A 26,526-nucleotide genomic window follows, 5' to 3' on the forward strand; every position below is an offset into this window, starting at 1 on the left:
AGTCGCTTTGGAGAAAAGCGTCTGCTAAATGACTGTTTTTTCCATTTTTCGACATGCGATACTATGACTGTTTTTTCCATTTTTCGACATGCTATACTATGACTGTTTTTTCCATTTTTCGACATGCTATACTATGACTGTTTTTTCCATTTTTCGACATGCTATACTATGACTGTTTTTTCCTTTTTTCGTCATGCTAAACTATGACTGTTTTTTCTTTTTTCGACATGCTATACTATGACTGTTTTTTCCATTTTTCGAAATTCCATACTATGACTGTTTTTTCCATTTTTCGACATGCTATACTATGACTGTTTTTCCCATTTCCATTCAATATGACTGTTTTTTCCATTTTTCGACATGCTATACTATGACTGTTTTTTCTTTTTTTCGACATGCTATACTATGACTGTTTTTCCATTTTTCAACATGCTACACTATGACTGTTTTTTCCATTTTTCGACATGCTATACTATGACTGTTTTTTCCATTTTACGACATGCTATACTATGACTGTTTTTTCCATTTCCATTCAATATGATTGTTTTTTCCATTTTTCGACATGCTATACTAGGAATGTTTTATCCATTTTTCGACATGCTATATTATGACTGTTTTTCCCATTTCCATTCAATATGACTGTTTTTTCCATTTTTCGACATGATATACTATGACTGTTTTTCCTTTTTTTCGACATGCTATAATATGAATGTTTTTTCCATTTTTCGACATGCTAAACTATGACTGTTTTTTCTTTTTTTCGACATGCTATTCTATGACTTTTTTCCATTTTTCGACATGCCATACTATGACTGTTTTTCCATTTTTCAACATGCTATACTATGACTGTTTTTTCCATTTTTCAACATGCTATACTATGACTGTTTTTTCCATTTTACGACATGCTATACTATGACTGTTTTTTCCATTTCCATTCAATATGACTGTTTTTTCCATTTTTCGACATGCTATACTAGGAATGTTTTTTCCATTTTACGACATGCTATATTATGACTGTTTTTCCCATTTCCATTCAATATGACTGTTTTTTCCATTTTTCGACATGCTATACTATGACTGTTTTTTCTTTTTTTCGACATGCTATACTATGACTGTTTTTCTATTTTTCAACATGCTACACTATGACTGTTTTTTCCATTTTTCGACATGCTATACTATGACTGTTTTTTCCATTTTACGACATGCTATACTATGACTGTTTTTTCCATTTCCATTCAATATGATTGTTTTTTCCATTTTTCGACATGCTATACTAGGAATGTTTTATCCATTTTTCGACATGCTATATTATGACTGTTTTTCCCATTTCCATTCAATATGACTGTTTTTTCCATTTTTCGACATGATATACTATGACTGTTTTTTCTTTTTTTCGACATGCTATAATATGAATGCTTTTTCCATTTTTCGACATGCTAAACTATGACTGTTTTTTCTTTTTTTCGACATGCTATTCTATGACTTTTTTCCATTTTTCGACATGCCATACTATGACTGTTTTTCCATTTTTCAACATGCTATACTATGACTGTTTTTTCCATTTTACGACATGCTATACTATGACTGTTTTTTCCATTTCCATTCAATATGACTGTTTTTTCCATTTTTCGACATGCTATACTAGGAATGTTTTTTCCATTTTACGACATGCTATATTATGACTGTTTTTCCCATTTCCATTCAATATGACTGTTTTTTTCCATTTTTCGACATGCTATACTATGACTGTTTTTTCTTTTTTTCGACATGCTATACTATAAATGTTTTTTCTGTTTTTCGACATGCTATACTATGACCGTTTTTTCCATTTTACGACATGCTATACTATGACAGTTTTTTCCATTTTACGACATGCTATACTATGACTGTTTATCCCATTTCCATTCAATATGACTGTTTTTTCCATTTTTCGACATGATATACGATGACTGTTTTTTCCATTTTTCGACATGCTATACTATGACTGTTTTTTCTTTTTTTAGACATGCTATACTATGACTGTTTTTTCTATTTTTCGAAATGCTATACTAGGAATGTTTTTTCCATTTTTCGACATGCTATACTATGACTGTTTTTTCCATTTTACGACATGCTATATTATGACTGTTTTTCCCATTTCCATTCAATATGACTGTTTTTTCCATTTTTCGACATGCTATACTATGACTGTTTTTTCTTTTTTTCGACATGCTATACTATGAATGTTTTTTCTATTTTTCGACATGCTATACTATGAATGTTTTTTCTTTTTTTAGACATGCTATACTATGACTGTTTTTTCTATTTTTCGACATGCTATACTATGACTGTTTTTTCCATTTTACGACATGCTATACTATGACTGTTTTTTCCATTTCCATTCAATATGACTGTTTTTTCCATTTTTCGACATGCTATACTAGGAATGTTTTTTCCATTTTACGACATGCTATATTATGACTGTTTTTCCCATTTCCATTCAATATGACTGTTTTTTTCCATTTTTCGACATGCTATACTATGACTGTTTTTTCTTTTTTTCGACATGCTATACTATAAATGTTTTTTCTGTTTTTCGACATGCTATACTATGACCGTTTTTTCCATTTTACAACATGCTATACTATGACAGTTTTTTCCATTTTTCAACATGCTATACTATGACCGTTTTTTCCATTTTACGACATGCTATACTATGACAGTTTTTTCCATTTTACGACATGCTATACTATGACTGTTTATCCCATTTCCATTCAATATGACTGTTTTTTCCATTTTTCGACATGATATACGATGACTGTTTTTTCCATTTTTCGAAATGCTATACAAGGAATGTTTTTTCCATTTTTCGACATGCTATACTATGACTGTTTTTTCCATTTTACGACATGCTATATTATGACTGTTTTTCCCATTTCCATTCAATATGACTGTTTTTTCCATTTTTCGACATGCTATACTATGACTGTTTTTTCTATTTTTCGACATGCTATACTATGACTGTTTTTTCTTTTTTTCGACATGCTATACTATGACTGTTTTTTCTATTTTTCGACATGCTATACTAGGAATGTTTTTTCCATTTTTCGACATGCTATACTAAGACCGTTTTTTCCATTTTACGACATGCTATACTATGACAGTTTTTTCCATTTTACGACATGCTATACTATGACTGTTTTTTCTTTTTTTCGACATGCTATACTATGAATGTTTTTTCCATTTTTCGACATGCTGTACTATGACTGTTTTTTTTCATTTTACGACATGCTAAACTATGACTGTTATTTTCATTTTTCGACATGCTATAATATGACTGTTTTTTGCTTTTTTCGACATGCTATACTATGACGGTTTTTTGCTGTTTTCTACATGCTATACTATGACTGTTTTTTCTATTTTTGACCTGCTATACTATGACTGTTTTTTCCATTTTTCGACATGCTATACTATGACTGTTTTTTCCATTTTTCGACATGCTATACTATGACTGTTTTTTCCATTTTTCGACATGCTATACTATGACTTTTTTCGACATAATATACTATGGCTGTTTTTTTTACTTTTTTCAACATGCTATACTATGACCATTTTTCAATTTTTTTTCGACATGCTATACTATGACCGTTTTTCAATTTTTTTCAACATGCTATACTATGACCGTTTTTCACTTTTTTTGACAGGCTATACTATGACTGTTTTCAACAGGCTATACTATCACTGTTTTCGACATAATATACTATGACTGTTTTTTGACTTTTTTCGACATGCTATACTATGACCATTTTTCAATTTTTTCGACAGACTATACTATGACTTTTTATAGACATGCTATGCCAGCAGTTCTCAACTGGTGTCCGTGGCTAAGTGGAGAGCAGGGCTGCCTTTCAATCAGAGGGTTGTTGGTTCAATCCCTGGTACCTGCTCTGCTAGTCTTATGTTAATGTGTCCTTCAGCAAGGAACTTAACCCCAAAATACTATTACTATGACTTTTTTTAGAAATAAAATACTATGACTGTTTTTTCCATTTTTCGACATGCTATACTATGACTGTTTTTTCCATTTTTCGAAATGCTAAACTATGACTGTTTTTTCCATTTTTCGACATGCCATACTATGACTGTTTTTTTCCATTTTTCGACATGCTATACTATGACAGTTTTTTCTTTTTTTCGACATTGCTATACTATGACTGTTTTTTAAATTTTTCGACATGCTATACTATGACTGTGTTTTCCATTTTACGACATGCTATACTATGACAGTTTTTTCCATTTTTCAACATGCTATACTATGACCGTTTTTTCCATTTTACGACATGCTATACTATGACAGTTTTTTCCATTTTACGACATGCTATACTATGACTGTTTATCCCATTTCCATTCAATATGACTGTTTTTTCCATTTTTCAACATGATATACGATGACTGTTTTTTCCATTTTTCGACGTGCTATACTATGACTGTTTTTTCTTTTTTTAGACATGCTATACTATGACTGTTTTTTCTATTTTTCGAAATGCTATACTAGGAATGTTTTTTCCATTTTTCGACATGCTATACTATGACTGTTTTTTCCATTTTACGACATGCTATATTATGACTGTTTTTCCCATTTCCATTCAATATGACTGTTTTTTCCATTTTTTGACATGCTATACTATGACTGTTTTTTCTTTTTTTCGACATGCTATACTATGAATGTTTTTTCTATTTTTCGACATGCTATACTATGAATGTTTTTTCTTTTTTTAGACATGCTATACTATGACTGTTTTTTCTATTTTTCGACATGCTATACTATGACTGTTTTTTCCATTTTACGACATGCTATACTATGACTGTTTTTTCCATTTCCATTCAATATGACTGTTTTTTCCATTTTTCGACATGCTATACTAGGAATGTTTTTTCCATTTTACGACATGCTATATTATGACTGTTTTTCCCATTTCCATTCAATATGACTGTTTTTTCCATTTTTCGACATGCTATACTATGACTGTTTTTTCTTTTTTTCGACATGCTATACTATAAATGTTTTTTCTGTTTTTCGACATGCTATACTATGACCGTTTTTTCCATTTTACGACATGCTATACTATGACAGTTTTTTCCATTTTTCAACATGCTATACTATGACCGTTTTTTCCATTTTACGACATGCTACACTATGACAGTTTTTTCCATTTTACGACATGCTATACTATGACTGTTTATCCCATTTCCATTCAATATGACTGTTTTTTCCATTTTTCGACATGATATACGATGACTGTTTTTTCCATTTTTCGACATGCTATACTGTGACTGTTTTTTCTTTTTTTAGACATGCTATACTATGACTGTTTTTTCTATTTTTCGAAATGCTATACTAGGAATGTTTTTTCCATTTTTCGACATGCTATACTATGACTGTTTTTTCCATTTTACGACATGCTATATTATGACTGTTTTTCCCATTTCCATTCAATATGACTGTTTTTTCCATTTTTCGACATGCTATACTATGACTGTTTTTTCTATTTTTCGACATGCTATACTATGACTGTTTTTTCTTTTTTTCGACATGCTATACTATGACTGTTTTTTCTATTTTTCGACATGCTATACTATGAATGTTTTTTCCATTTTTCGACATGCTATACTATGACCGTTTTTTCCATTTTACGACATGCTAAACTATGACTGTTATTTTCATTTTTCGACATGCTATAATATGACTGTTTTTTGCTTTTTTCGACATGCTATACTATGACGGTTTTTTGCTGTTTTCTACATGCTATACTATGACTGTTTTTTCTATTTTTGACCTGCTATACTATGACTGTTTTTTCCTTTTTTCGACATGCTATACTATGACTGTTTTTTCCATTTTTCGACATGCTATACTATGACTTTGTTCGACAGGCTATACTATGACTTTTTTCGACATAATATACTATGGCTGTTTTTTTTACTTTTTTCAACATGCTATACTATGACCATTTTTCAATTTTTTTTCGACATGCTATACTATGACCGTTTTTCAATTTTTTTCAACATGCTATACTATGACCATTTTTCACTTTTTTTGACAGGCTATACTATGACTGTTTTCGACAGGCTATACTATCACTGTTTTCGACATAATATACTATAACTGTTTTTTGACTTTTTTCGACATGCTATACTATGACCATTTTTCAATTTTTTCGACAGACTATACTATGACTTTTTATAGACATGCTATGCCAGCAGTTCTCAACTGGTGTCCGTGGCTAAGTGGAGAGCAGGGCTGCCTTTCAATCAGAGGGTTGTTGGTTCAATCCCTGGTACCTGCTCTGCTAGTCTTATGTTAATGTGTCCTTCAGCAAGGAACTTAACCCCAAAATACTATTAATATGACTTTTTTTAGAAATAAAATACTATGACTGTTTTTTCCATTTTTCGACATGCTATACTATGACTGTTTTTTCCATTTTTCGAAATGCTAAACTATGACTGTTTTTTCCATTTTTCGACATGCCATACTATGACTGTTTTTTCCATTTTTCGACATGCTATACTATGACTGTTTTTTCTTTTTTTCGACATTGCTATACTATGACTGTTTTTTAAATTTTTCGACATGCTATACTATGACTGTGTTTTCCATTTTTCGACATGCTATACTATGACTGTTTTTTCCATTTTACGACATGCTAAACTATGACTGTTATTTCCATTTTTCGACATGCTATAATATGACTGTTTTTTGCTTTTTTCGACAAGCTATACTATGACGGTTTTTTGCTGTTTTCTAGATGCTATACTATGACTGTTTTTTCTTTTTTCGACATGCTATACTATGACTGTTTTTCCATTTTTCAACATGCTATACTATGACTGTTTTTTCCATTTTTCGACATGCTATACTATGACTGTTTTTTCCATTTTACGACATGCTATACTATGACTGTTTTTTCCATTTCCATTCAATATGACTGTTTTTTCCATTTTTCGACATGCTATACTAGGAATGTTTTTTCCTTTTTTCGACATGCTATATTATGACTGTTTTTCCCATTTCCATTCAATATGACTGTTTTTTCCATTTTTCGACATGATATACTATGACTGTTTTTTCTTTTTTTCGACATGCTATACTATGACTGTTTTTTCCATTTTTCGACATGCTAAACTATGACTGTTTTTTCTTTTTTTCGACATGCTATTCTATGACTTTTTTCCATTTTTCGACATGCCATACTATGACTGTTTTTCCATTTTTCAACATGCTATACTATGACTGTTTTTTCCATTTTTCAACATGCTATACTATAACTGTTTTTTCCATTTTACGACATGCTATACTATGACTGTTTTTTCCATTTCCATTCAATATGACTGTTTTTTCCATTTTTCGACATGCTATACCAGGAATGTTTTTTCCATTTTTCGACATGCTATACTATGACTGTTTTTTCTTTTTTTCGACATGCTATACTATAAATGTTTTTTCCATTTTTCAACATGCTATACTATGACTGTTTTTTCCATTTTACGACATGCTATACTATGACTGTTTTTTCCATTTCCATTCAATATGACTGTTTTTTCCATTTTTCGACATGCTATACTAGGAATGTTTTTTCCATTTTACGACATGCTATATTATGACTGTTTTTCCCATTTCCATTCAATATGACTGTTTTTTTCCATTTTTCGACATGCTATACTATGACTGTTTTTTCTTTTTTTCGACATGCTATACTATAAATGTTTTTTCTGTTTTTCGACATGCTATACTATGACCGTTTTTTCCATTTTACGACATGCTATACTATGACAGTTTTTTCCATTTTACGACATGCTATACTATGACTGTTTATCCCATTTCCATTCAATATGTCTGTTTTTTCCATTTTTCGACATGATATACGATGACTGTTTTTTCCATTTTTCGACATGCTATACTATGACTGTTTTTTCTTTTTTTAGACATGCTATACTATGACTGTTTTTTCTATTTTTCGAAATGCTATACTAGGAATGTTTTTTCCATTTTTCGACATGATATACTATGACTGTTTTTTCCATTTTACGACATGCTATATTATGACTGTTTTTCCCATTTCCATTCAATATGACTGTTTTTTCCATTTTTCGACATGCTATACTATGACTGTTTTTTCTATTTTTCGACATGCTATACTATGAATGTTTTTTCTTTTTTTAGACATGCTATACTATGACTGTTTTTTCTATTTTTCGACATGCTATACTATGACTGTTTTTTCCATTTTACGACATGCTATACTATGACTGTTTTTTCCATTTCCATTCAATATGACTGTTTTTTCCATTTTTCGACATGCTATACTAGGAATGTTTTTTCCATTTTACGACATGCTATATTATGACTGTTTTTCCCATTTCCATTCAATATGACTGTTTTTTTCCATTTTTCGACATGCTATACTATGACTGTTTTTTCTTTTTTTCGACATGCTATACTATAAATGTTTTTTCTGTTTTTCGACATGCTATACTCTGACCGTTTTTTCCATTTTACGACATGCTATACTATGACAGTTTTTTCCATTTTTCAACATGCTATACTATGACCGTTTTTTCCATTTTACGACATGCTATACTATGACTGTTTATCCCATTTCCATTCAATATGACTGTTTTTTCCATTTTTCGACATGATATACGATGACTGTTTTTTCCATTTTTCGACATGCTATACTATGACTGTTTTTTCTTTTTTTAGACATGCTATACTATGACTGTTTTTTCTATTTTTCGAAATGCTATACTAGGAATGTTTTTTCCATTTTTCGACATGCTATACTATGACTGTTTTTTCCATTTTACGACATGCTATATTATGACTGTTTTTCCCATTTCCATTCAATATGACTGTTTTTTCCATTTTTCGACATGCTATACTATGACTGTTTTTTCTTTTTTTCGACATGCTATACTATGAATGTTTTTTCTATTTTTCGACATGCTATACTATGAATGTTTTTTCTATTTTTCGACATGCTATACTATGAATGTTTTTTCTATTTTTCGACATGCTATACTATGACTGTTTTTTCTTTTTTTCGACATGCTATACTATGACTGTTTTTTCTATTTTTCGACATGCTATACTAGGAATTTTTTTTCCATTTTTCGACATGCTATACTATGACCGTTTTTTCCATTTTACAACATGCTATACTATGACCGTTTTTTCCATTTTACGACACAAAATACTATGACTGTTTTTTCCATTTTTCGACATGCTATACTATGACGGTTTTTTCCATTTTTCGACATGCTATGCTATGACCGTTTTTTCCATTTTACGACACAAAATACTGACTGTTTTCTCCATTTTACGACATGCTAAACTATGACTGTTATTTCCATTTTTCGACATGCTATAATATGACTGTTTTTTGCTTTTTTCGACAAGCTATACTATGACGGTTTTTTGCTGTTTTCTACATGCTATACTATGACTGTTTTTTCTATTTTCGACAAGCTATACTTTGACTGTTTTTTGCTTTTTTCTACATGCTATACTATGACTCTTTTTTCTATTTTCGACAAGCTATACTATGAATGTTTTTTCCTTTTTTTGACATGCTAGCCGGGGGTGAGAATTCAGTCATAATATAGCTTGTCGGAAAATGGAAAAAACAATCATAATATAGCATGTCAAAAAAGTCATAAAACAGTCATAGTATATTATGTTGAAAACAGGTACAAAATAGCATGTCGAAAAAAGTGAAAAACGGTCATAGTAGAGCATGTTGAAAAAATTGAAAAATGGTCATAGTATAGAATGTTGAAAAAAGTGAAAAACGGTCATGGTATAGCATGTCGAAAAAAGTGAAAAACGGTCATAGTATAGCATGTCGAAAAAAGTCAAAAAACAGACATAGTATATTATGTCAAAAACAGACATAGTATATTATGTCGAAAACAGTGATAGTATAGCCTGTCGAAAACATTCATAGTATAGCCTGTCGAAAAAAGTAAAAAACGGTGAAATTATAGCATGTCGAAAAAAGTGAAAAACGGTCATAGTATAGCATGTCGAAAAAAGTCAAAAAACAGCCATAGTATATTATGTTGAAAACAGTCATATTATAGCCTGTCGAAAAGTGAAAAACGGTCAAATTATAGCATGTCGAAAAAAGTAAAAAAAGAGCCAAAGTATATTATGTCGAAAACAGTGATAGTATAGCCTGTCGAAAACAGTCATAGTATAGCATGTCAATAAAATTGAAAAACGGTCATAGTATAGCATGTCAAAAAAAGTAAAAAAACAGTCATAGTATATTATGTCGAAAACAGTCATAGTATAGCCTGTCGAAAAGTGAAAAAAACAGTCATAGTATTTTATTTCTAAAAAAAGTCATAGTAATACTATTTTGGGGTTAAGTTTTTTGCTGAAGGACACATTAACATAAGACTAGCAGAGCAGGTACTAGGGATTGAACCGACAACCCTCTGATTGAAAGGCAGCCCTGCTGTCCACTTACCCACGGACACCAGTTGAGAAATGCTGGCATAGTATGTCTATAAAAAGTCATAGTATAGCCTGTCGAAAAAAGTCAAAAAACAATCATAGTATATTATGTCAAAAACAGTCATAGTATAGCCTGTCGAAAGCAGTCATATTATAGTCTGTCGAAAAAAGTGAAAAACGGTCATAGTATAGCATGTCGAAAAAAGTAAAAAAACAGCCAAAGTATATTATGTCGAAAACAGTCATAGTATTGCCTGTTGAAAACAGTCATAGTATAGCCTGTCGAAAAAAGTGAAAAACGGTCAAATTATAGCATGCCGAAAAAATTGAAAAACGGTCATAGTATAGCATGTCGAAAAAAGTTAAAAAAAAGTCATAGTATATTATGTCGAAAACAGTCATAGTATAGCCTGTCGAAAAAAGTGAAAAACGGTCATAGTATAGCATGTCGAAAAAAAATCAAAAAACGGTCATAGTATAGCATGTCGAAAAAAATCAAAAAACAGTCATAGTATATTATGTCGAAAACAGTGATAGTACAGCCTGTCGAAAACAGTCATAGTATAGCATGTCGAAAAAAGTCAAAAAACAGCCATAGTATATTATGTCGAAAACAGTCATAGTATTTTATTTCTAAAAAAAAGTCATAGTAATAGTATTTTGGGGTTAAGTTTCTTGCTGAAGGACACATTAACATAAGACTAGCAGAGCAGGTACCAGGGATTGAACCAACAACCCTATCATTGAAAGGCAGCCCTGCTCTTCACTTAGCCACGGACACCAGTTGAGATCTGCTGGCATAGTATGTCTATAAAAAGTCATAGTATAGTCTGTCGAAAAAATTGAAAAACGGTCATAGTATATTATGTCGAAAACAGTCATAGTATAGCCTGTCGAAAACAGTCATAGTATAGCCTGTCGAAAAAAGTGAAAAACGGTCAAATTATAGCATGTCGAAAAAATTGAAAAACGGTCATAGTATAGCATGTCGAAAAAAGTCAAAAAACAGCCATAGTATATTATGTCAAAAACAGTGATAGTATAGCCTGTCGAAAACAGTCATAGTATAGCCTGTCGAAAAAAGTGAAAAACGGTCATAGTATAGCATGTCGAAAAAAGTGAAAAACGGTCATAGTATAGCATGTCGAAATTTGTCAAAAAACAGTCATAGTATATTATTTCGAAAACAGTCATAGTATAGCCTGTCGAAAAAAGTCAAAAAACAGCCATAGTATATCATGTCGAAAAAAGTCAAAAAACAGCAATAGTATATTATGTCAAAAACAGTCATAGTATAGCCTGTCGAAAAAAGTGAAAAACGGTCAAATTATAGCATGTCGAAAAAGTCAAAAAACAGCCATAGTATATTATGTCGAAAACAGTCATAGTAAAGCCTGTCGAAAACAGTCATAGTATAGCTTGTCGAAAAAAGTGAAAAACGATCATAGTATAGCACGTCGAAAAAAATGAAAAACGGTCATAGTATAGCATGTCGAAAAAAGTCAAAAAACAGCCATAGTATATTATGTTGAAAACAGTCATAGTATAGCTTGTCGAAAAGTGAAAAAAACAGTCATAGTATTTTATTTCTAAAAAAAGTCATAATAATAGTATTTTGGGGTTAAGTTTCTTGCTGAAGGACAAATTAACATAAGACTAGCAGAGCAGGTTTCAGGGATTGAACCAACAACCCTCTGATTGAAAGGCAGCCCTGCTCTCCACTTAGCCACGGACACCAGTTGAGAACTGTTGGCATAGTATGTCTATAAAAAGTCATAGTATAGTCTGTCGAAAAAATTGAAAAACGGTCATAGTATATTATGTCGAAAACAGTCATAGTATAGCCTGTCGAAAACAGTCATAGTATAGAATGTCGAAAAAAGTAAAAACGGTCATAGTATAGCATGTCGAAAAAGTGAAAAACGGTCATAGTATAGCATGTCGAAAAAAGTCAAAAAACGGTCATAGTATAGCATGTCGAAAAAAGTCAAAAAACAGCCATAGTATATTATGTCAAAAACAGTCATAGTATAACCTGTCGAAAACAGTCATAGTATAGCTTGTCGAAAAAAGTGAAAAACAGTCATAGTATAGCCTGTTGAAAACAGTCATAGTATAGCTTGTCGAAAAAAGTGAAAAACAGTCAAATTATACCATGTCGAAAAAATTGAAAAACGGTCATAGTATAGCATGTCGAAAAAAGTCAAAAAACAGCAATAGTATATTATGTCAAAAACAGTCATAGTATAGCCTGTCGAAAACAGTCATAGTATAGCCTGTCGAAAAAAATGAAAAACGGTCATAGTATAGCATGTCAAAAAAATTGAAAAAAGGTCATAGAATAGCATGTCGAAAAAAGTCAAAAAACAGTCATAGTATATTATGTCGAAAACAGTCATAGTATAGCCTGTTAAAAAAATTGAAAAAAGGTCATAGAATAGCATGTCGAAAAAAGTCAAAAAACAGTCATAGTATATTATGTCGAAAACAGTCATAGTATAGCCTGTCGAAAAAGTGAAAAACGGTCATAGTATAGCATGTCGAAAAAAGTAAAAAAACAGTCATAGTATATTATATCGAAAACAGTCATAGTATAGCTTGTCGAAAAGTGAAGAAAACAGTCATAGTATTTTATTTCTAAAAAAGTCATAGTAATAGTATTTTGGGGTTAAGTTTCTTGCTGAAGGACAAATTAACATAAGACTAGCAGAGCAGGTACCAGGGATTGAACCGACAACCCTGTGATTGAAAAGCAGCCCTGCTCTCCACTTAGCCACGGACACCAGTTGAGAACTGCTGGCATAGTATGTCTATAAAAAGTCATAGTATAGTCTGTCGAAAAAATTTAAAAACGGTCATAGTATATTATGTCGAAAACAGTGATAGAATAGCCTGCCGAAAACAGTCATAGTATAGCCTGTCGAAAAAAGTAAAAAACGGTCAAATTATAGCATGTCGAAAAAATTGAAAAACGGTCATAGTATATTATGTCGAAAACAGTCATAGTATAGCCTGTCGAAAACAGTCATAGTATAGCCTGTCGAAAAAGTGAAAAACAGCCATAGTATATTATGTTGAAAACAGTCATAGTATAGCCTGTCGAAAACAGTCATAGTATAGCTTGTCGAAAAAAGTGAAAAACGGTCATAGTATAGCATGTCGAAAAAATTGAAAAACAGTCATAGTATAGCATGTCGAAAAAAGTCAAAAAACAGCCATAGTATATTATGTCAAAAACAGTCATAGTATAGCCTGTCGAAAACAGTCATAGTATAGCCTGTCGAAAAAAGTGAAAAACGGTCATAGTATAGCATGTCGAAAAAAGTCAAAAAACAGCAATAGTATATTATGTCAAAAACAGTCATAGTATAGCCTGTCGAAAACAGTCATAGTATAGCCTGTCGAAAAAAATGAAAAACGGTCATAGTATAGCATGTCAAAAAAATTGAAAAAAGGTCATAGAATAGCATGTCGAAAAAAGTCAAAAAACAGTCATAGTATATTATGTCGAAAACAGTCATAGTATAGCCTGTTAAAAAAATTGAAAAAAGGTCATAGAATAGCATGTCGAAAAAAGTCAAAAAACAGTCATAGTATATTATGTCGAAAACAGTCATAGTATAGCCTGTCGAAAAAGTGAAAAACGGTCATAGTATAGCATGTCGAAAAAAGTAAAAAAACAGTCATAGTATATTATATCGAAAACAGTCATAGTATAGCCTGTCGAAAAAGTGAAAAACGGTCATAGTATAGCTTGTCGAAAAGTGAAAAAAACAGTCATAGTATTTTATTTCTAAAAAAGTCATAGTAATAGTATTTTGGGGTTAAGTTTCTTGCTGAAGGACAAATTAACATAAGACTAGCAGAGCAGGTACCAGGGATTGAACCGACAACCCTGTGATTGAAAAGCAGCCCTGCTCTCCACTTAGCCACGGACACCAGTTGAGAACTGCTGGCATAGTATGTCTATAAAAAGTCATAGTATAGTCTGTCGAAAAAATTTAAAAACGGTCATAGTATATTATGTCGAAAACAGTGATAGAATAGCCTGCCGAAAACAGTCATAGTATAGCCTGTCGAAAAAAGTGAAAAACGGTCAAATTATAGCATGTCGAAAAAATTGAAAAACGGTCATAGTATATTATGTCGAAAACAGTCATAGTATAGCCTGTCGAAAACAGTCATAGTATAGCTTGTCGAAAAAAGTGAAAAACGGTCATAGTATAGCATGTCGAAAAAATTGAAAAACGGTCATAGTATAGCATGTCGAAAAAAATCAAAAAACAGCCATAGTATATTATGTCAAAAACAGTCATAGTATAGCCTGTCGAAAACAGTCATAGTATAGCCTGTCGAAAAAAGTGAAAAACGGTCATAGTATAGCATGTCGAAAAAGTGAAAAACGGTCATAGTATAGCATGTCGAAAAAAGTAAAAAAACAGCCATAGTATATTATGTCAAAAACAGTCATAGTATAGCCTGTCGAAAACAGTCATAGTATAGCCTGTCGAAAAAAGTGAAAAACGGTGATAGTATAGCATGTCAAAAAAATTGAAAAACCGTCATAGTATAGCATGTCGAAAAAAGTCATAGTATAGCTTGTCGAAAAAAGTGAAAAACGGTCAAAGTATAGCATGTCGAAAAAAGTCAAAAAACAGTCATAGTATATTATGTCGAAAACAGTCATAGTAATAGTATTTTGGGGTTAAGTTTCTTGCTGAAGGACACATTAACATAAGACTAGCAGAGCAGGTACCAGGGATTGAACCAACAACCCTATCATTGAAAGGCAGCCCTGCTCTTCACTTAGCCACGGACACCAGTTGAGATCTGCTGGCATAGTATGTCTATAAAAAGTCATAGTATAGTCTGTCGAAAAAATTGAAAAACGGTCATAGTATATTATGTCGAAAACAGTCATAGTATAGCCTGTCGAAAACAGTCATAGTATAGCCTGTCGAAAAAAGTGAAAAACGGTCAAATTATAGCATGTCGAAAAAATTGAAAAACGGTCATAGTATAGCATGTCGAAAAAAGTCAAAAAACAGCCATAGTATATTATGTCAAAAACAGTTATAGTATAGCCTGTCGAAAACAGTCATAGTATAGCCTGTCGAAAAAAGTGAAAAACGGTCATAGTATAGCATGTCAAAGAAAATCAAAAAACAGTCATAGTATATTATGTTTAAAACAGTGATAGTATAGCCTGTCGAAAACAGTCATAGTATAGCCTGTCGAAAAAAGTGAAAAACGGTCATAGTATAGCATGTCGAAAAAAGTGAAAAACGGTCATAGTATAGCATGTCGAAATTTGTCAAAAAACAGTCATAGTATATTATTTCGAAAACAGTCATAGTATAGCCTGTCGAAAAAAGTCAAAAAACAGCCATAGTATATCATGTCGAAAAAAGTCAAAAAACAGCAATAGTATATTATGTCAAAAACAGTCATAGTATAGCCTGTCGAAAAAAGTGAAAAACGGTCAAATTATAGCATGTCGAAAAAGTCAAAAAACAGCCATAGTATATTATGTCGAAAACAGTCATAGTAAAGCCTGTCGAAAACAGTCATAGTATAGCTTGTCGAAAAAAGTGAAAAACGATCATAGTATAGCACGTCGAAAAAAATGAAAAACGGTCATAGTATAGCATGTCGAAAAAAGTCAAAAAACAGCCATAGTATATTATGTTGAAAACAGTCATAGTATAGCTTGTCGAAAAGTGAAAAAAACAGTCATAGTATTTTATTTCTAAAAAAAGTCATAATAATAGTATTTTGGGGTTAAGTTTCTTGCTGAAGGACAAATTAACATAAGACTAGCAGAGCAGGTTTCAGGGATTGAACCAACAACCCTCTGATTGAAAGGCAGCCCTGCTCTCCACTTAGCCACGGACACCAGTTGAGAACTGTTGGCATAGTATGTCTATAAAAAGTCATAGTATAGTCTGTCGAAAAAATTGAAAAACGGTCATAGTATATTATGTCGAAAACAGTCATAGTATAGCCTGTCGAAAACAGTCATAGTATAGAATGTCGAAAAAAGTAAAAACGGTCATAGTATAGCATGTCGAAAAAGTGAAAAACGGTCATAGTATAGCATGTCGAAAAAAGTCAAAAAACGGTCATAGTATAGCATGTCGAAAAAAGTCAAAAAACAGCCATAGTATATTATGTCAAAAACAGTCATAGTATAACCTGTCGAAAACAGTCATAGTATAGCTTGTCGAAAAAAGTGAAAAACAGTCATAGTATAGCCTGTTGAAAACAGTCATAGTATAGCTTGTCGAAAAAAGTGAAAAACAGTCAAATTATACCATGTCGAAAAAATTGAAAAACGGTCATAGTATAGCATGTCGAAAAAAGTCAAAAAACAGCAATAGTATATTATGTCAAAAACAGTCATAGTATAGCCTGTCGAAAACAGTCATAGTATAGCCTGTCGAAAAAAATGAAAAACGGTCATAGTATAGCATGTCAAAAAAATTGAAAAAAGGTCATAGAATAGCATGTCGAAAAAAGTCAAAAAACAGTCATAGTATATTATGTCGAAAACAGTCATAGTATAGCCTGTTAAAAAAATTGAAAAAAGGTCATAGAATAGCATGTCGAAAAAAGTCAAAAAACAGTCATAGTATATTATGTCGAAAACAGTCATAGTATAGCCTGTCGAAAAAGTGAAAAACGGTCATAGTATAGCATGTCGAAAAAAGTAAAAAAACAGTCATAGTATATTATATCGAAAACAGTCATAGTATAGCTTGTCGAAAAGTGAAGAAAACAGTCATAGTATTTTATTTCTAAAAAAGTCATAGTAATAGTATTTTGGGGTTAAGTTTCTTGCTGAAGGACAAATTAACATAAGACTAGCAGAGCAGGTACCAGGGATTGAACCGACAACCCTGTGATTGAAAAGCAGCCCTGCTCTCCACTTAGCCACGGACACCAGTTGAGAACTGCTGGCATAGTATGTCTATAAAAAGTCATAGTATAGTCTGTCGAAAAAATTTAAAAACGGTCATAGTATATTATGTCGAAAACAGTGATAGAATAGCCTGCCGAAAACAGTCATAGTATAGCCTGTCGAAAAAAGTAAAAAACGGTCAAATTATAGCATGTCGAAAAAATTGAAAAACGGTCATAGTATATTATGTCGAAAACAGTCATAGTATAGCCTGTCGAAAACAGTCATAGTATAGCCTGTCGAAAAAGTGAAAAACAGCCATAGTATATTATGTTGAAAACAGTCATAGTATAGCCTGTCGAAAACAGTCATAGTATAGCTTGTCGAAAAAAGTGAAAAACGGTCATAGTATAGCATGTCGAAAAAATTGAAAAACAGTCATAGTATAGCATGTCGAAAAAAGTCAAAAAACAGCCATAGTATATTATGTCAAAAACAGTCATAGTATAGCCTGTCGAAAACAGTCATAGTATAGCCTGTCGAAAAAAGTGAAAAACGGTCATAGTATAGCATGTCGAAAAAAGTCAAAAAACAGCAATAGTATATTATGTCAAAAACAGTCATAGTATAGCCTGTCGAAAACAGTCATAGTATAGCCTGTCGAAAAAAATGAAAAACGGTCATAGTATAGCATGTCAAAAAAATTGAAAAAAGGTCATAGAATAGCATGTCGAAAAAAGTCAAAAAACAGTCATAGTATATTATGTCGAAAACAGTCATAGTATAGCCTGTTAAAAAAATTGAAAAAAGGTCATAGAATAGCATGTCGAAAAAAGTCAAAAAACAGTCATAGTATATTATGTCGAAAACAGTCATAGTATAGCCTGTCGAAAAAGTGAAAAACGGTCATAGTATAGCATGTCGAAAAAAGTAAAAAAACAGTCATAGTATATTATATCGAAAACAGTCATAGTATAGCCTGTCGAAAAAGTGAAAAACGGTCATAGTATAGCTTGTCGAAAAGTGAAAAAAACAGTCATAGTATTTTATTTCTAAAAAAGTCATAGTAATAGTATTTTGGGGTTAAGTTTCTTGCTGAAGGACAAATTAACATAAGACTAGCAGAGCAGGTACCAGGGATTGAACCGACAACCCTGTGATTGAAAAGCAGCCCTGCTCTCCACTTAGCCACGGACACCAGTTGAGAACTGCTGGCATAGTATGTCTATAAAAAGTCATAGTATAGTCTGTCGAAAAAATTTAAAAACGGTCATAGTATATTATGTCGAAAACAGTGATAGAATAGCCTGCCGAAAACAGTCATAGTATAGCCTGTCGAAAAAAGTGAAAAACGGTCAAATTATAGCATGTCGAAAAAATTGAAAAACGGTCATAGTATATTATGTCGAAAACAGTCATAGTATAGCCTGTCGAAAACAGTCATAGTATAGCTTGTCGAAAAAAGTGAAAAACGGTCATAGTATAGCATGTCGAAAAAATTGAAAAACGGTCATAGTATAGCATGTCGAAAAAAATCAAAAAACAGCCATAGTATATTATGTCAAAAACAGTCATAGTATAGCCTGTCGAAAACAGTCATAGTATAGCCTGTCGAAAAAAGTGAAAAACGGTCATAGTATAGCATGTCGAAAAAGTGAAAAACGGTCATAGTATAGCATGTCGAAAAAAGTAAAAAAACAGCCATAGTATATTATGTCAAAAACAGTCATAGTATAGCCTGTCGAAAACAGTCATAGTATAGCCTGTCGAAAAAAGTGAAAAACGGTGATAGTATAGCATGTCAAAAAAATTGAAAAACCGTCATAGTATAGCATGTCGAAAAAAGTCATAGTATAGCTTGTCGAAAAAAGTGAAAAACGGTCAAAGTATAGCATGTCGAAAAAAGTCAAAAAACAGTCATAGTATATTATGTCGAAAACAGTCATAGTAATAGTATTTTGGGGTTAAGTTTCTTGCTGAAGGACACATTAACATAAGACTAGCAGAGCAGGTACCAGGGATTGAACCAACAACCCTATCATTGAAAGGCAGCCCTGCTCTTCACTTAGCCACGGACACCAGTTGAGATCTGCTGGCATAGTATGTCTATAAAAAGTCATAGTATAGTCTGTCGAAAAAATTGAAAAACGGTCATAGTATATTATGTCGAAAACAGTCATAGTATAGCCTGTCGAAAACAGTCATAGTATAGCCTGTCGAAAAAAGTGAAAAACGGTCAAATTATAGCATGTCGAAAAAATTGAAAAACGGTCATAGTATAGCATGTCGAAAAAAGTCAAAAAACAGCCATAGTATATTATGTCAAAAACAGTTATAGTATAGCCTGTCGAAAACAGTCATAGTATAGCACGTCGAAAAAAATGAAAAACGGTCATAGTATAGCATGTCAAAAAAAATCAAAAAACAGTCATAGTATATTATGTTTAAAACAGTGATAGTATAGCCTGTCGAAAACAGTCATAGTATAGCCTGTCGAAAAAAGTGAAAAACGGTCATAGTATAGCATGTCGAAAAAAGTGAAAAACGGTCATAGTATAGCATGTCGAAATTTGTCAAAAAACAGTCATAGTATATTATTTCGAAAACAGTCATAGTATAGCCTGTCGAAAAAAGTCAAAAAACAGCCATAGTATATCATGTCGAAAAAAGTCAAAAAACAGCAATAGTATATTATGTCAAAAACAGTCATAGTATAGCCTGTCGAAAAAAGTGAAAAACGGTCAAATTATAGCATGTCGAAAAAGTCAAAAAACAGCCATAGTATATTATGTCGAAAACAGTCATAGTATAGCCTGTCGAAAACAGTCATAGTATAGCTTGTCGAAAAAAGTGAAAAACGATCATAGTATAGCACGTCGAAAAAAATGAAAAACGGTCATAGTATAGCATGTCGAAAAAAGTCAAAAAACAGCCATAGTATATTATGTTGAAAACAGTCATAGTATAGCTTGTCGAAAAGTGAAAAAAACAGTCATAGTATTTTATTTCTAAAAAAAGTCATAATAATAGTATTTTGGGGTTAAGTTTCTTGCTGAAGGACAAATTAACATAAGACTAGCAGAGCAGGTTTCAGGGATTGAACCAACAACCCTCTGATTGAAAGGCAGCCCTGCTCTCCACTTAGCCACGGACACCAGTTGAGAACTGTTGGCATAGTATGTCTATAAAAAGTCATAGTATAGTCTGTCGAAAAAATTGAAAAACGGTCATAGTATATTATGTCGAAAACAGTCATAGTATAGCCTGTCGAAAACAGTCATAGTATAGAATGTCGAAAAAAGTAAAAACGGTCATAGTATAGCATGTCGAAAAAGTGAAAAACGGTCATAGTATAGCATGTCGAAAAAAGTCAAAAAACGGTCATAGTATAGCATGTCGAAAAAAGTCAAAAAACAGCCATAGTATATTATGTCAAAAACAGTCATAGTATAACCTGTCGAAAACAGTCATAGTATAGCTTGTCGAAAAAAGTGAAAAACAGTCATAGTATAGCCTGTTGAAAACAGTCATAGTATAGCTTGTCGAAAAAAGTGAAAAACAGTCAAATTATACCATGTCGAAAAAATTGAAAAACGGTCATAGTATAGCATGTCGAAAAAAGTCAAAAAACAGCAATAGTATATTATGTCAAAAACAGTCATAGTATAGCCTGTCGAAAACAGTCATAGTATAGCCTGTCGAAAAAAATGAAAAACGGTCATAGTATAGCATGTCAAAAAAATTGAAAAAAGGTCATAGAATAGCATGTCGAAAAAAGTCAAAAAACAGTCATAGTATATTATGTCGAAAACAGTCATAGTATAGCCTGTTAAAAAAATTGAAAAAAGGTCATAGAATAGCATGTCGAAAAAAGTCAAAAAACAGTCATAGTATATTATGTCGAAAACAGTCATAGTATAGCCTGTCGAAAAAGTGAAAAACGGTCATAGTATAGCATGTCGAAAAAAGTAAAAAAACAGTCATAGTATATTATATCGAAAACAGTCATAGTATAGCTTGTCGAAAAGTGAAGAAAACAGTCATAGTATTTTATTTCTAAAAAAGTCATAGTAATAGTATTTTGGGGTTAAGTTTCTTGCTGAAGGACAAATTAACATAAGACTAGCAGAGCAGGTACCAGGGATTGAACCGACAACCCTGTGATTGAAAAGCAGCCCTGCTCTCCACTTAGCCACGGACACCAGTTGAGAACTGCTGGCATAGTATGTCTATAAAAAGTCATAGTATAGTCTGTCGAAAAAATTTAAAAACGGTCATAGTATATTATGTCGAAAACAGTGATAGAATAGCCTGCCGAAAACAGTCATAGTATAGCCTGTCGAAAAAAGTAAAAAACGGTCAAATTATAGCATGTCGAAAAAATTGAAAAACGGTCATAGTATATTATGTCGAAAACAGTCATAGTATAGCCTGTCGAAAACAGTCATAGTATAGCCTGTCGAAAAAGTGAAAAACAGCCATAGTATATTATGTTGAAAACAGTCATAGTATAGCCTGTCGAAAACAGTCATAGTATAGCTTGTCGAAAAAAGTGAAAAACGGTCATAGTATAGCATGTCGAAAAAATTGAAAAACAGTCATAGTATAGCATGTCGAAAAAAGTCAAAAAACAGCCATAGTATATTATGTCAAAAACAGTCATAGTATAGCCTGTCGAAAACAGTCATAGTATAGCCTGTCGAAAAAAGTGAAAAACGGTCATAGTATAGCATGTCGAAAAAGTGAAAAACGGTCATAGTATAGCATGTCGAAAAAAGTAAAAAAACAGCCATAGTATATTATGTCAAAAACAGTCATAGTATAGCCTGTCGAAAACAGTCATAGTATAGCCTGTCAAAAAAAGTGAAAAACGGTGATAGTATAGCATGTCAAAAAAATTGAAAAACCGTCATAGTATAGCATGTCGAAAAAAGTCATAGTATAGCTTGTCGAAAAAAGTGAAAAACGGTCAAAGTATAGCATGTCGAAAAAAGTCAAAAAACAGTCATAGTATATTATGTCGAAAACAGTCATAGTAATAGTATTTTGGGGTTAAGTTTCTTGCTGAAGGACACATTAACATAAGACTAGCAGAGCAGGTACCAGGGATTGAACCAACAACCCTATCATTGAAAGGCAGCCCTGCTCTTCACTTAGCCACGGACACCAGTTGAGATCTGCTGGCATAGTATGTCTATAAAAAGTCATAGTATAGTCTGTCGAAAAAATTGAAAAACGGTCATAGTATATTATGTCGAAAACAGTCATAGTATAGCCTGTCGAAAACAGTCATAGTATAGCCTGTCGAAAAAAGTGAAAAACGGTCAAATTATAGCATGTCGAAAAAATTGAAAAACGGTCATAGTATAGCATGTCGAAAAAAGTCAAAAAACAGCCATAGTATATTATGTCAAAAACAGTTATAGTATAGCCTGTCGAAAACAGTCATAGTATAGCCTGTCGAAAAAAGTGAAAAACGGTCATAGTATAGCATGTCGAAAAAAAATTGAAAAACGGTCATAGTATAGCATGTCAAAAAAAATCAAAAAACAGTCATAGTATATTATGTTTAAAACAGTGATAGTATAGCCTGTCGAAAACAGTCATAGTATAGCCTGTCGAAAAAAGTGAAAAACGGTCATAGTATAGCATGTCGAAAAAAGTGAAAAACGGTCATAGTATAGCATGTCGAAATTTGTCAAAAAACAGTCATAGTATATTATTTCGAAAACAGTCATAGTATAGCCTGTCGAAAAAAGTCAAAAAACAGCCATAGTATATCATGTCGAAAAAAGTCAAAAAACAGTCATAGTATATTATGTCGAAAACAGTGATAGTATAGCCTGTCGAAAACAGTCATAGTATAGCCTGTTAAAAAAATTGAAAAATTATCATAGTATAGCATGTCGAAAAAAAATTAAAAACGGTCATAGTATAGCATGTCGAAAAAAGTCAAAAAACAGCCATAGTATATTATGTCGAAAACAGTCATAGTATAGCCTGTCGAAAAAAGTGAAAAACGGTCAAAGTATAGCATGTCGAAAAAAGTGAAAAACGGTCATAGTAGAGCATATTGAAAAAATTGAAAAACGGTCATAGTAGAGATAAGGATGAGGAGTTAGCAGGCAAAGTACAATTTAATAACAGAAAAAATGCAGCCAGTCAGGCAGGCAGGTAACAGCAAAGCACATCCACAAAGGTTGGTCTCAAGAAATAACCTAGAAACTCAAAACACAATCACAGAAATGAAAAAGGTGATGACAAACTGACAATGAAACAGGGTAAACACACAGATTTAATACACATGGAGAGCAGTTTGATTAGACACAGGTGGAACAAATCAGAGCTATCGCAATCGCCAAGAAGGAAAAACTCACAAAGACAAGAAGTAAAACCAGACATGAAACATAAGGTGAGTATATCAAAATGTACCAGGAAACACTCAATGAATAAATGAAGCAAGGAACAAATCAGAAAACCCCAAACCTAGAAATCCAGATCCTCTCTACAAATCAGTACTAATATAGGCCACAAACAAAGATGACATGCTAGATAGCCTTTAAGTGCCAGATGGTTTGACACATAGGCATCTGGGAAGTCTTTTTTATAACATATTTATCGCACACTATACTGAACTTTTCACAATTTTTTTTATAGACATACTTGGACTTTTTAGTACATTTTTATAGCATACTATACTATAACTTTTTTTATGACAGGAACACGTACATATAAAGCATCTTTTTCGTCTCGCTTACACATTAAACTGCTGAGTTTTCAACCAAAATGGCTAACTTTAGCCCTAGCCCGAGCATTAGTGGCACAACATAAGGTGCCAGTTGTTGTGACACTTGCAAGGTGCCAGTAGTTGCCATGCAACCATCAGCTTTCCACAAGTTGTCATTCCTGACCTAACAAACACTTGTTCAGATGCTCACTTTGATGCAGTAGTCAAGTAGTGTATTAAATATAAGCTATTTAAAGTGAAAGCATTGAAATGGACTGTGGATTTTTCAAACAAAAATGCATGCATTTCATCGCACATTCGACACACACACACACACACACACACACACACACACACACACACACACACACACACACACACACACACACAAACGCTGGAGAAGTTACTCTTTTTGTGATGGTGTACATGCCTGACGTAAACACACACTTACTTACTCAGCAAAGAAAGGAAGTGACACATAAGCTGCCAAAGTATCCAACTGGCAGCTTACAGACCAGACGCCAGCTTTATCCTCACACTCTCCCCTCATATTCTTCTCCCTCTTTTTTTCTCCCTTACTTCCACTCATCCCTCTCTCATCCCTTGCTGCTGCTTGGCTGGGTCGCAAAGGTTAGTTTGAGAATATAATCCATTACAGATCGCTTATTACCTGCTGAAAAATCCTCAGTAATCAGCAACATAACGGCATGTCAGGGGGAGGCAATTGGTTTGGGATATTATGAACATTTTATTCAGGCGCAGTATTGCATTCAGATAATCACCTGCGTCATTTCAAAATATCGATAACATCATAAGCAAATTGTCATGTCACCCTTGAACAAATATTTTTTCTAGCTTTAATCATCCTCATCTCTCCAAATGTAACTACTTTACTTTAATCCCACCAAGAAAAACGTAATTTCACTCTGATCCTTCTCCCACTTATTCACCAGTCACTTTTTTAACCTCTCTTCCTCCCTGTCAATCTCATTTTCTCCCAAGGCCCTTTATCCCTTCTGTCTGCGGAAAAGTTCGGTGTATCTTCTCACCCTCGCAGCAACCACTCTCTGCTCTCTTTGATTGCAAAGTACTGTTTCTTTTTATCCCCCTCATCCTCTTACTCCAGCCTGTCTGTTTCTATTTCCTCTTACTCTATCCTCGCTGACATTGCTGTTTGTTTTTTCCTTTCACAATTCTCTGAACTGTTCTGTACGTCCCCTTTCACTCTCTAGACATTAGTCCCTCCTCTCTTTGGATTTATTGGATTATATATATATATATATATATATATATATATATATATATATATATATATATATATATATATATATATATATATATATACCAATTAACCAACTGTGTCAAAATCAGTTCATGTGTGAAGGCAAGCATTTGGACACAGGAGAGGGGAGACGATCAATGTAGCATGTGGCTTCCTGTCTGCTTCCCCATCCCACAGGATAAATCTGTGTCAGCACCAACTCTGTCACTCCTCTCTCATGCTTCCATTTGCTTATTGCTTTCTCTCTGTGTCTGTTTGCCTCATATTCTGGTCACATTCACAATCCTACCGGTCTGTCTGCTTTTCTTTCTCTCTTCGTCCTCACACACTTTGTAGCTCTCCATCTTTTTTACTGTCGGTCTCTGTCTGCGTCTCCCATCTTGACGTTCCTCCTCCGCTTCTCTATCTCTCCCTCAGGACTGTTGTGTTTACTCTTTGTCTCTTCGTCTTGTTCTCCTCCAGCGGAGGATGGAGACTTGTCTTGCTGCCGTGGTTACCGCAGGGTAGCTTTGGGAATAACAGCTGCCACTTTGTTGTTCGGAAACTGACAGAGAAGAACGAGAGAAGGGGAAAAAAATGGCAACAGAGTGAAAACATGCAAAACATAAACAGTTTCAAACCTCTAAGTCAAAGTTTGGATTTCTTTTTAATTAATTAGGTCAATCTTAGAAAGTGAGTGAAATGGACAGACACACACCTGGAACATAATGCAACACTCAGCCTCCCTTCTTCGTGCGCTATTCCCAAAGTGCCTCAGAACAAATCAGGGAACAACAGTGGAGCTGTTTATTGGCCAAGGGGTCAACACAGCAGTTGTGCTGGTCAGGTCCCAGATGTGTGAGAGAGTGTGTGTGTGTGTGTGTGTGTGTGTGTGTGTGTGTGTGAGATTGTGTGTGCGTGCGTCCGTGAGTGTTTAATCTCCAACAACCACTCCCCTCTGGCCAGTGCTATAAATATGATTGTGTACTTTTTCCACGTTGCCAGGTTAGATAACAGCTAAAAAGCATAGGTGAATGCTGATGAGGCTGTTTAGTGAAATAAAAGATAGAAAGTAATGCACAAACAAGGACAGTTTGCAGGTTGACCTCCAACAAGCAGTTCGTAGAGGCCAACCC

General features: G+C 33.1%; 1 long non-coding RNA gene across 1 annotated transcript in view; it reads right to left on the reverse strand.

Annotated features, from left to right (window-relative positions):
* Positions 1–26,223, reverse strand: part of LOC137874659 (uncharacterized) — a 32,777-nt gene extending 6,554 nt beyond the window's left edge. Inside the window, exons 1-2 of the long non-coding RNA XR_011103328.1 lie at positions 26,109–26,223; positions 25,701–25,955 (exon numbers count right to left, since the gene is read on the reverse strand). This is a non-coding gene — a long non-coding RNA (uncharacterized lncRNA). The remainder of the gene's footprint in view (positions 1–25,700; positions 25,956–26,108) is intronic.
* Positions 26,224–26,526: the final 303 nt, after the last annotated feature.

The sequence above is a fragment of the Cebidichthys violaceus genome, unplaced genomic scaffold, assembly GCF_023349555.1.
Source record: "Cebidichthys violaceus isolate CVI_PGR_0920_01 unplaced genomic scaffold, fCebVio1.0.p SCAF_19, whole genome shotgun sequence".
NCBI lineage: Eukaryota > Metazoa > Chordata > Actinopteri > Perciformes > Stichaeidae > Cebidichthys > Cebidichthys violaceus.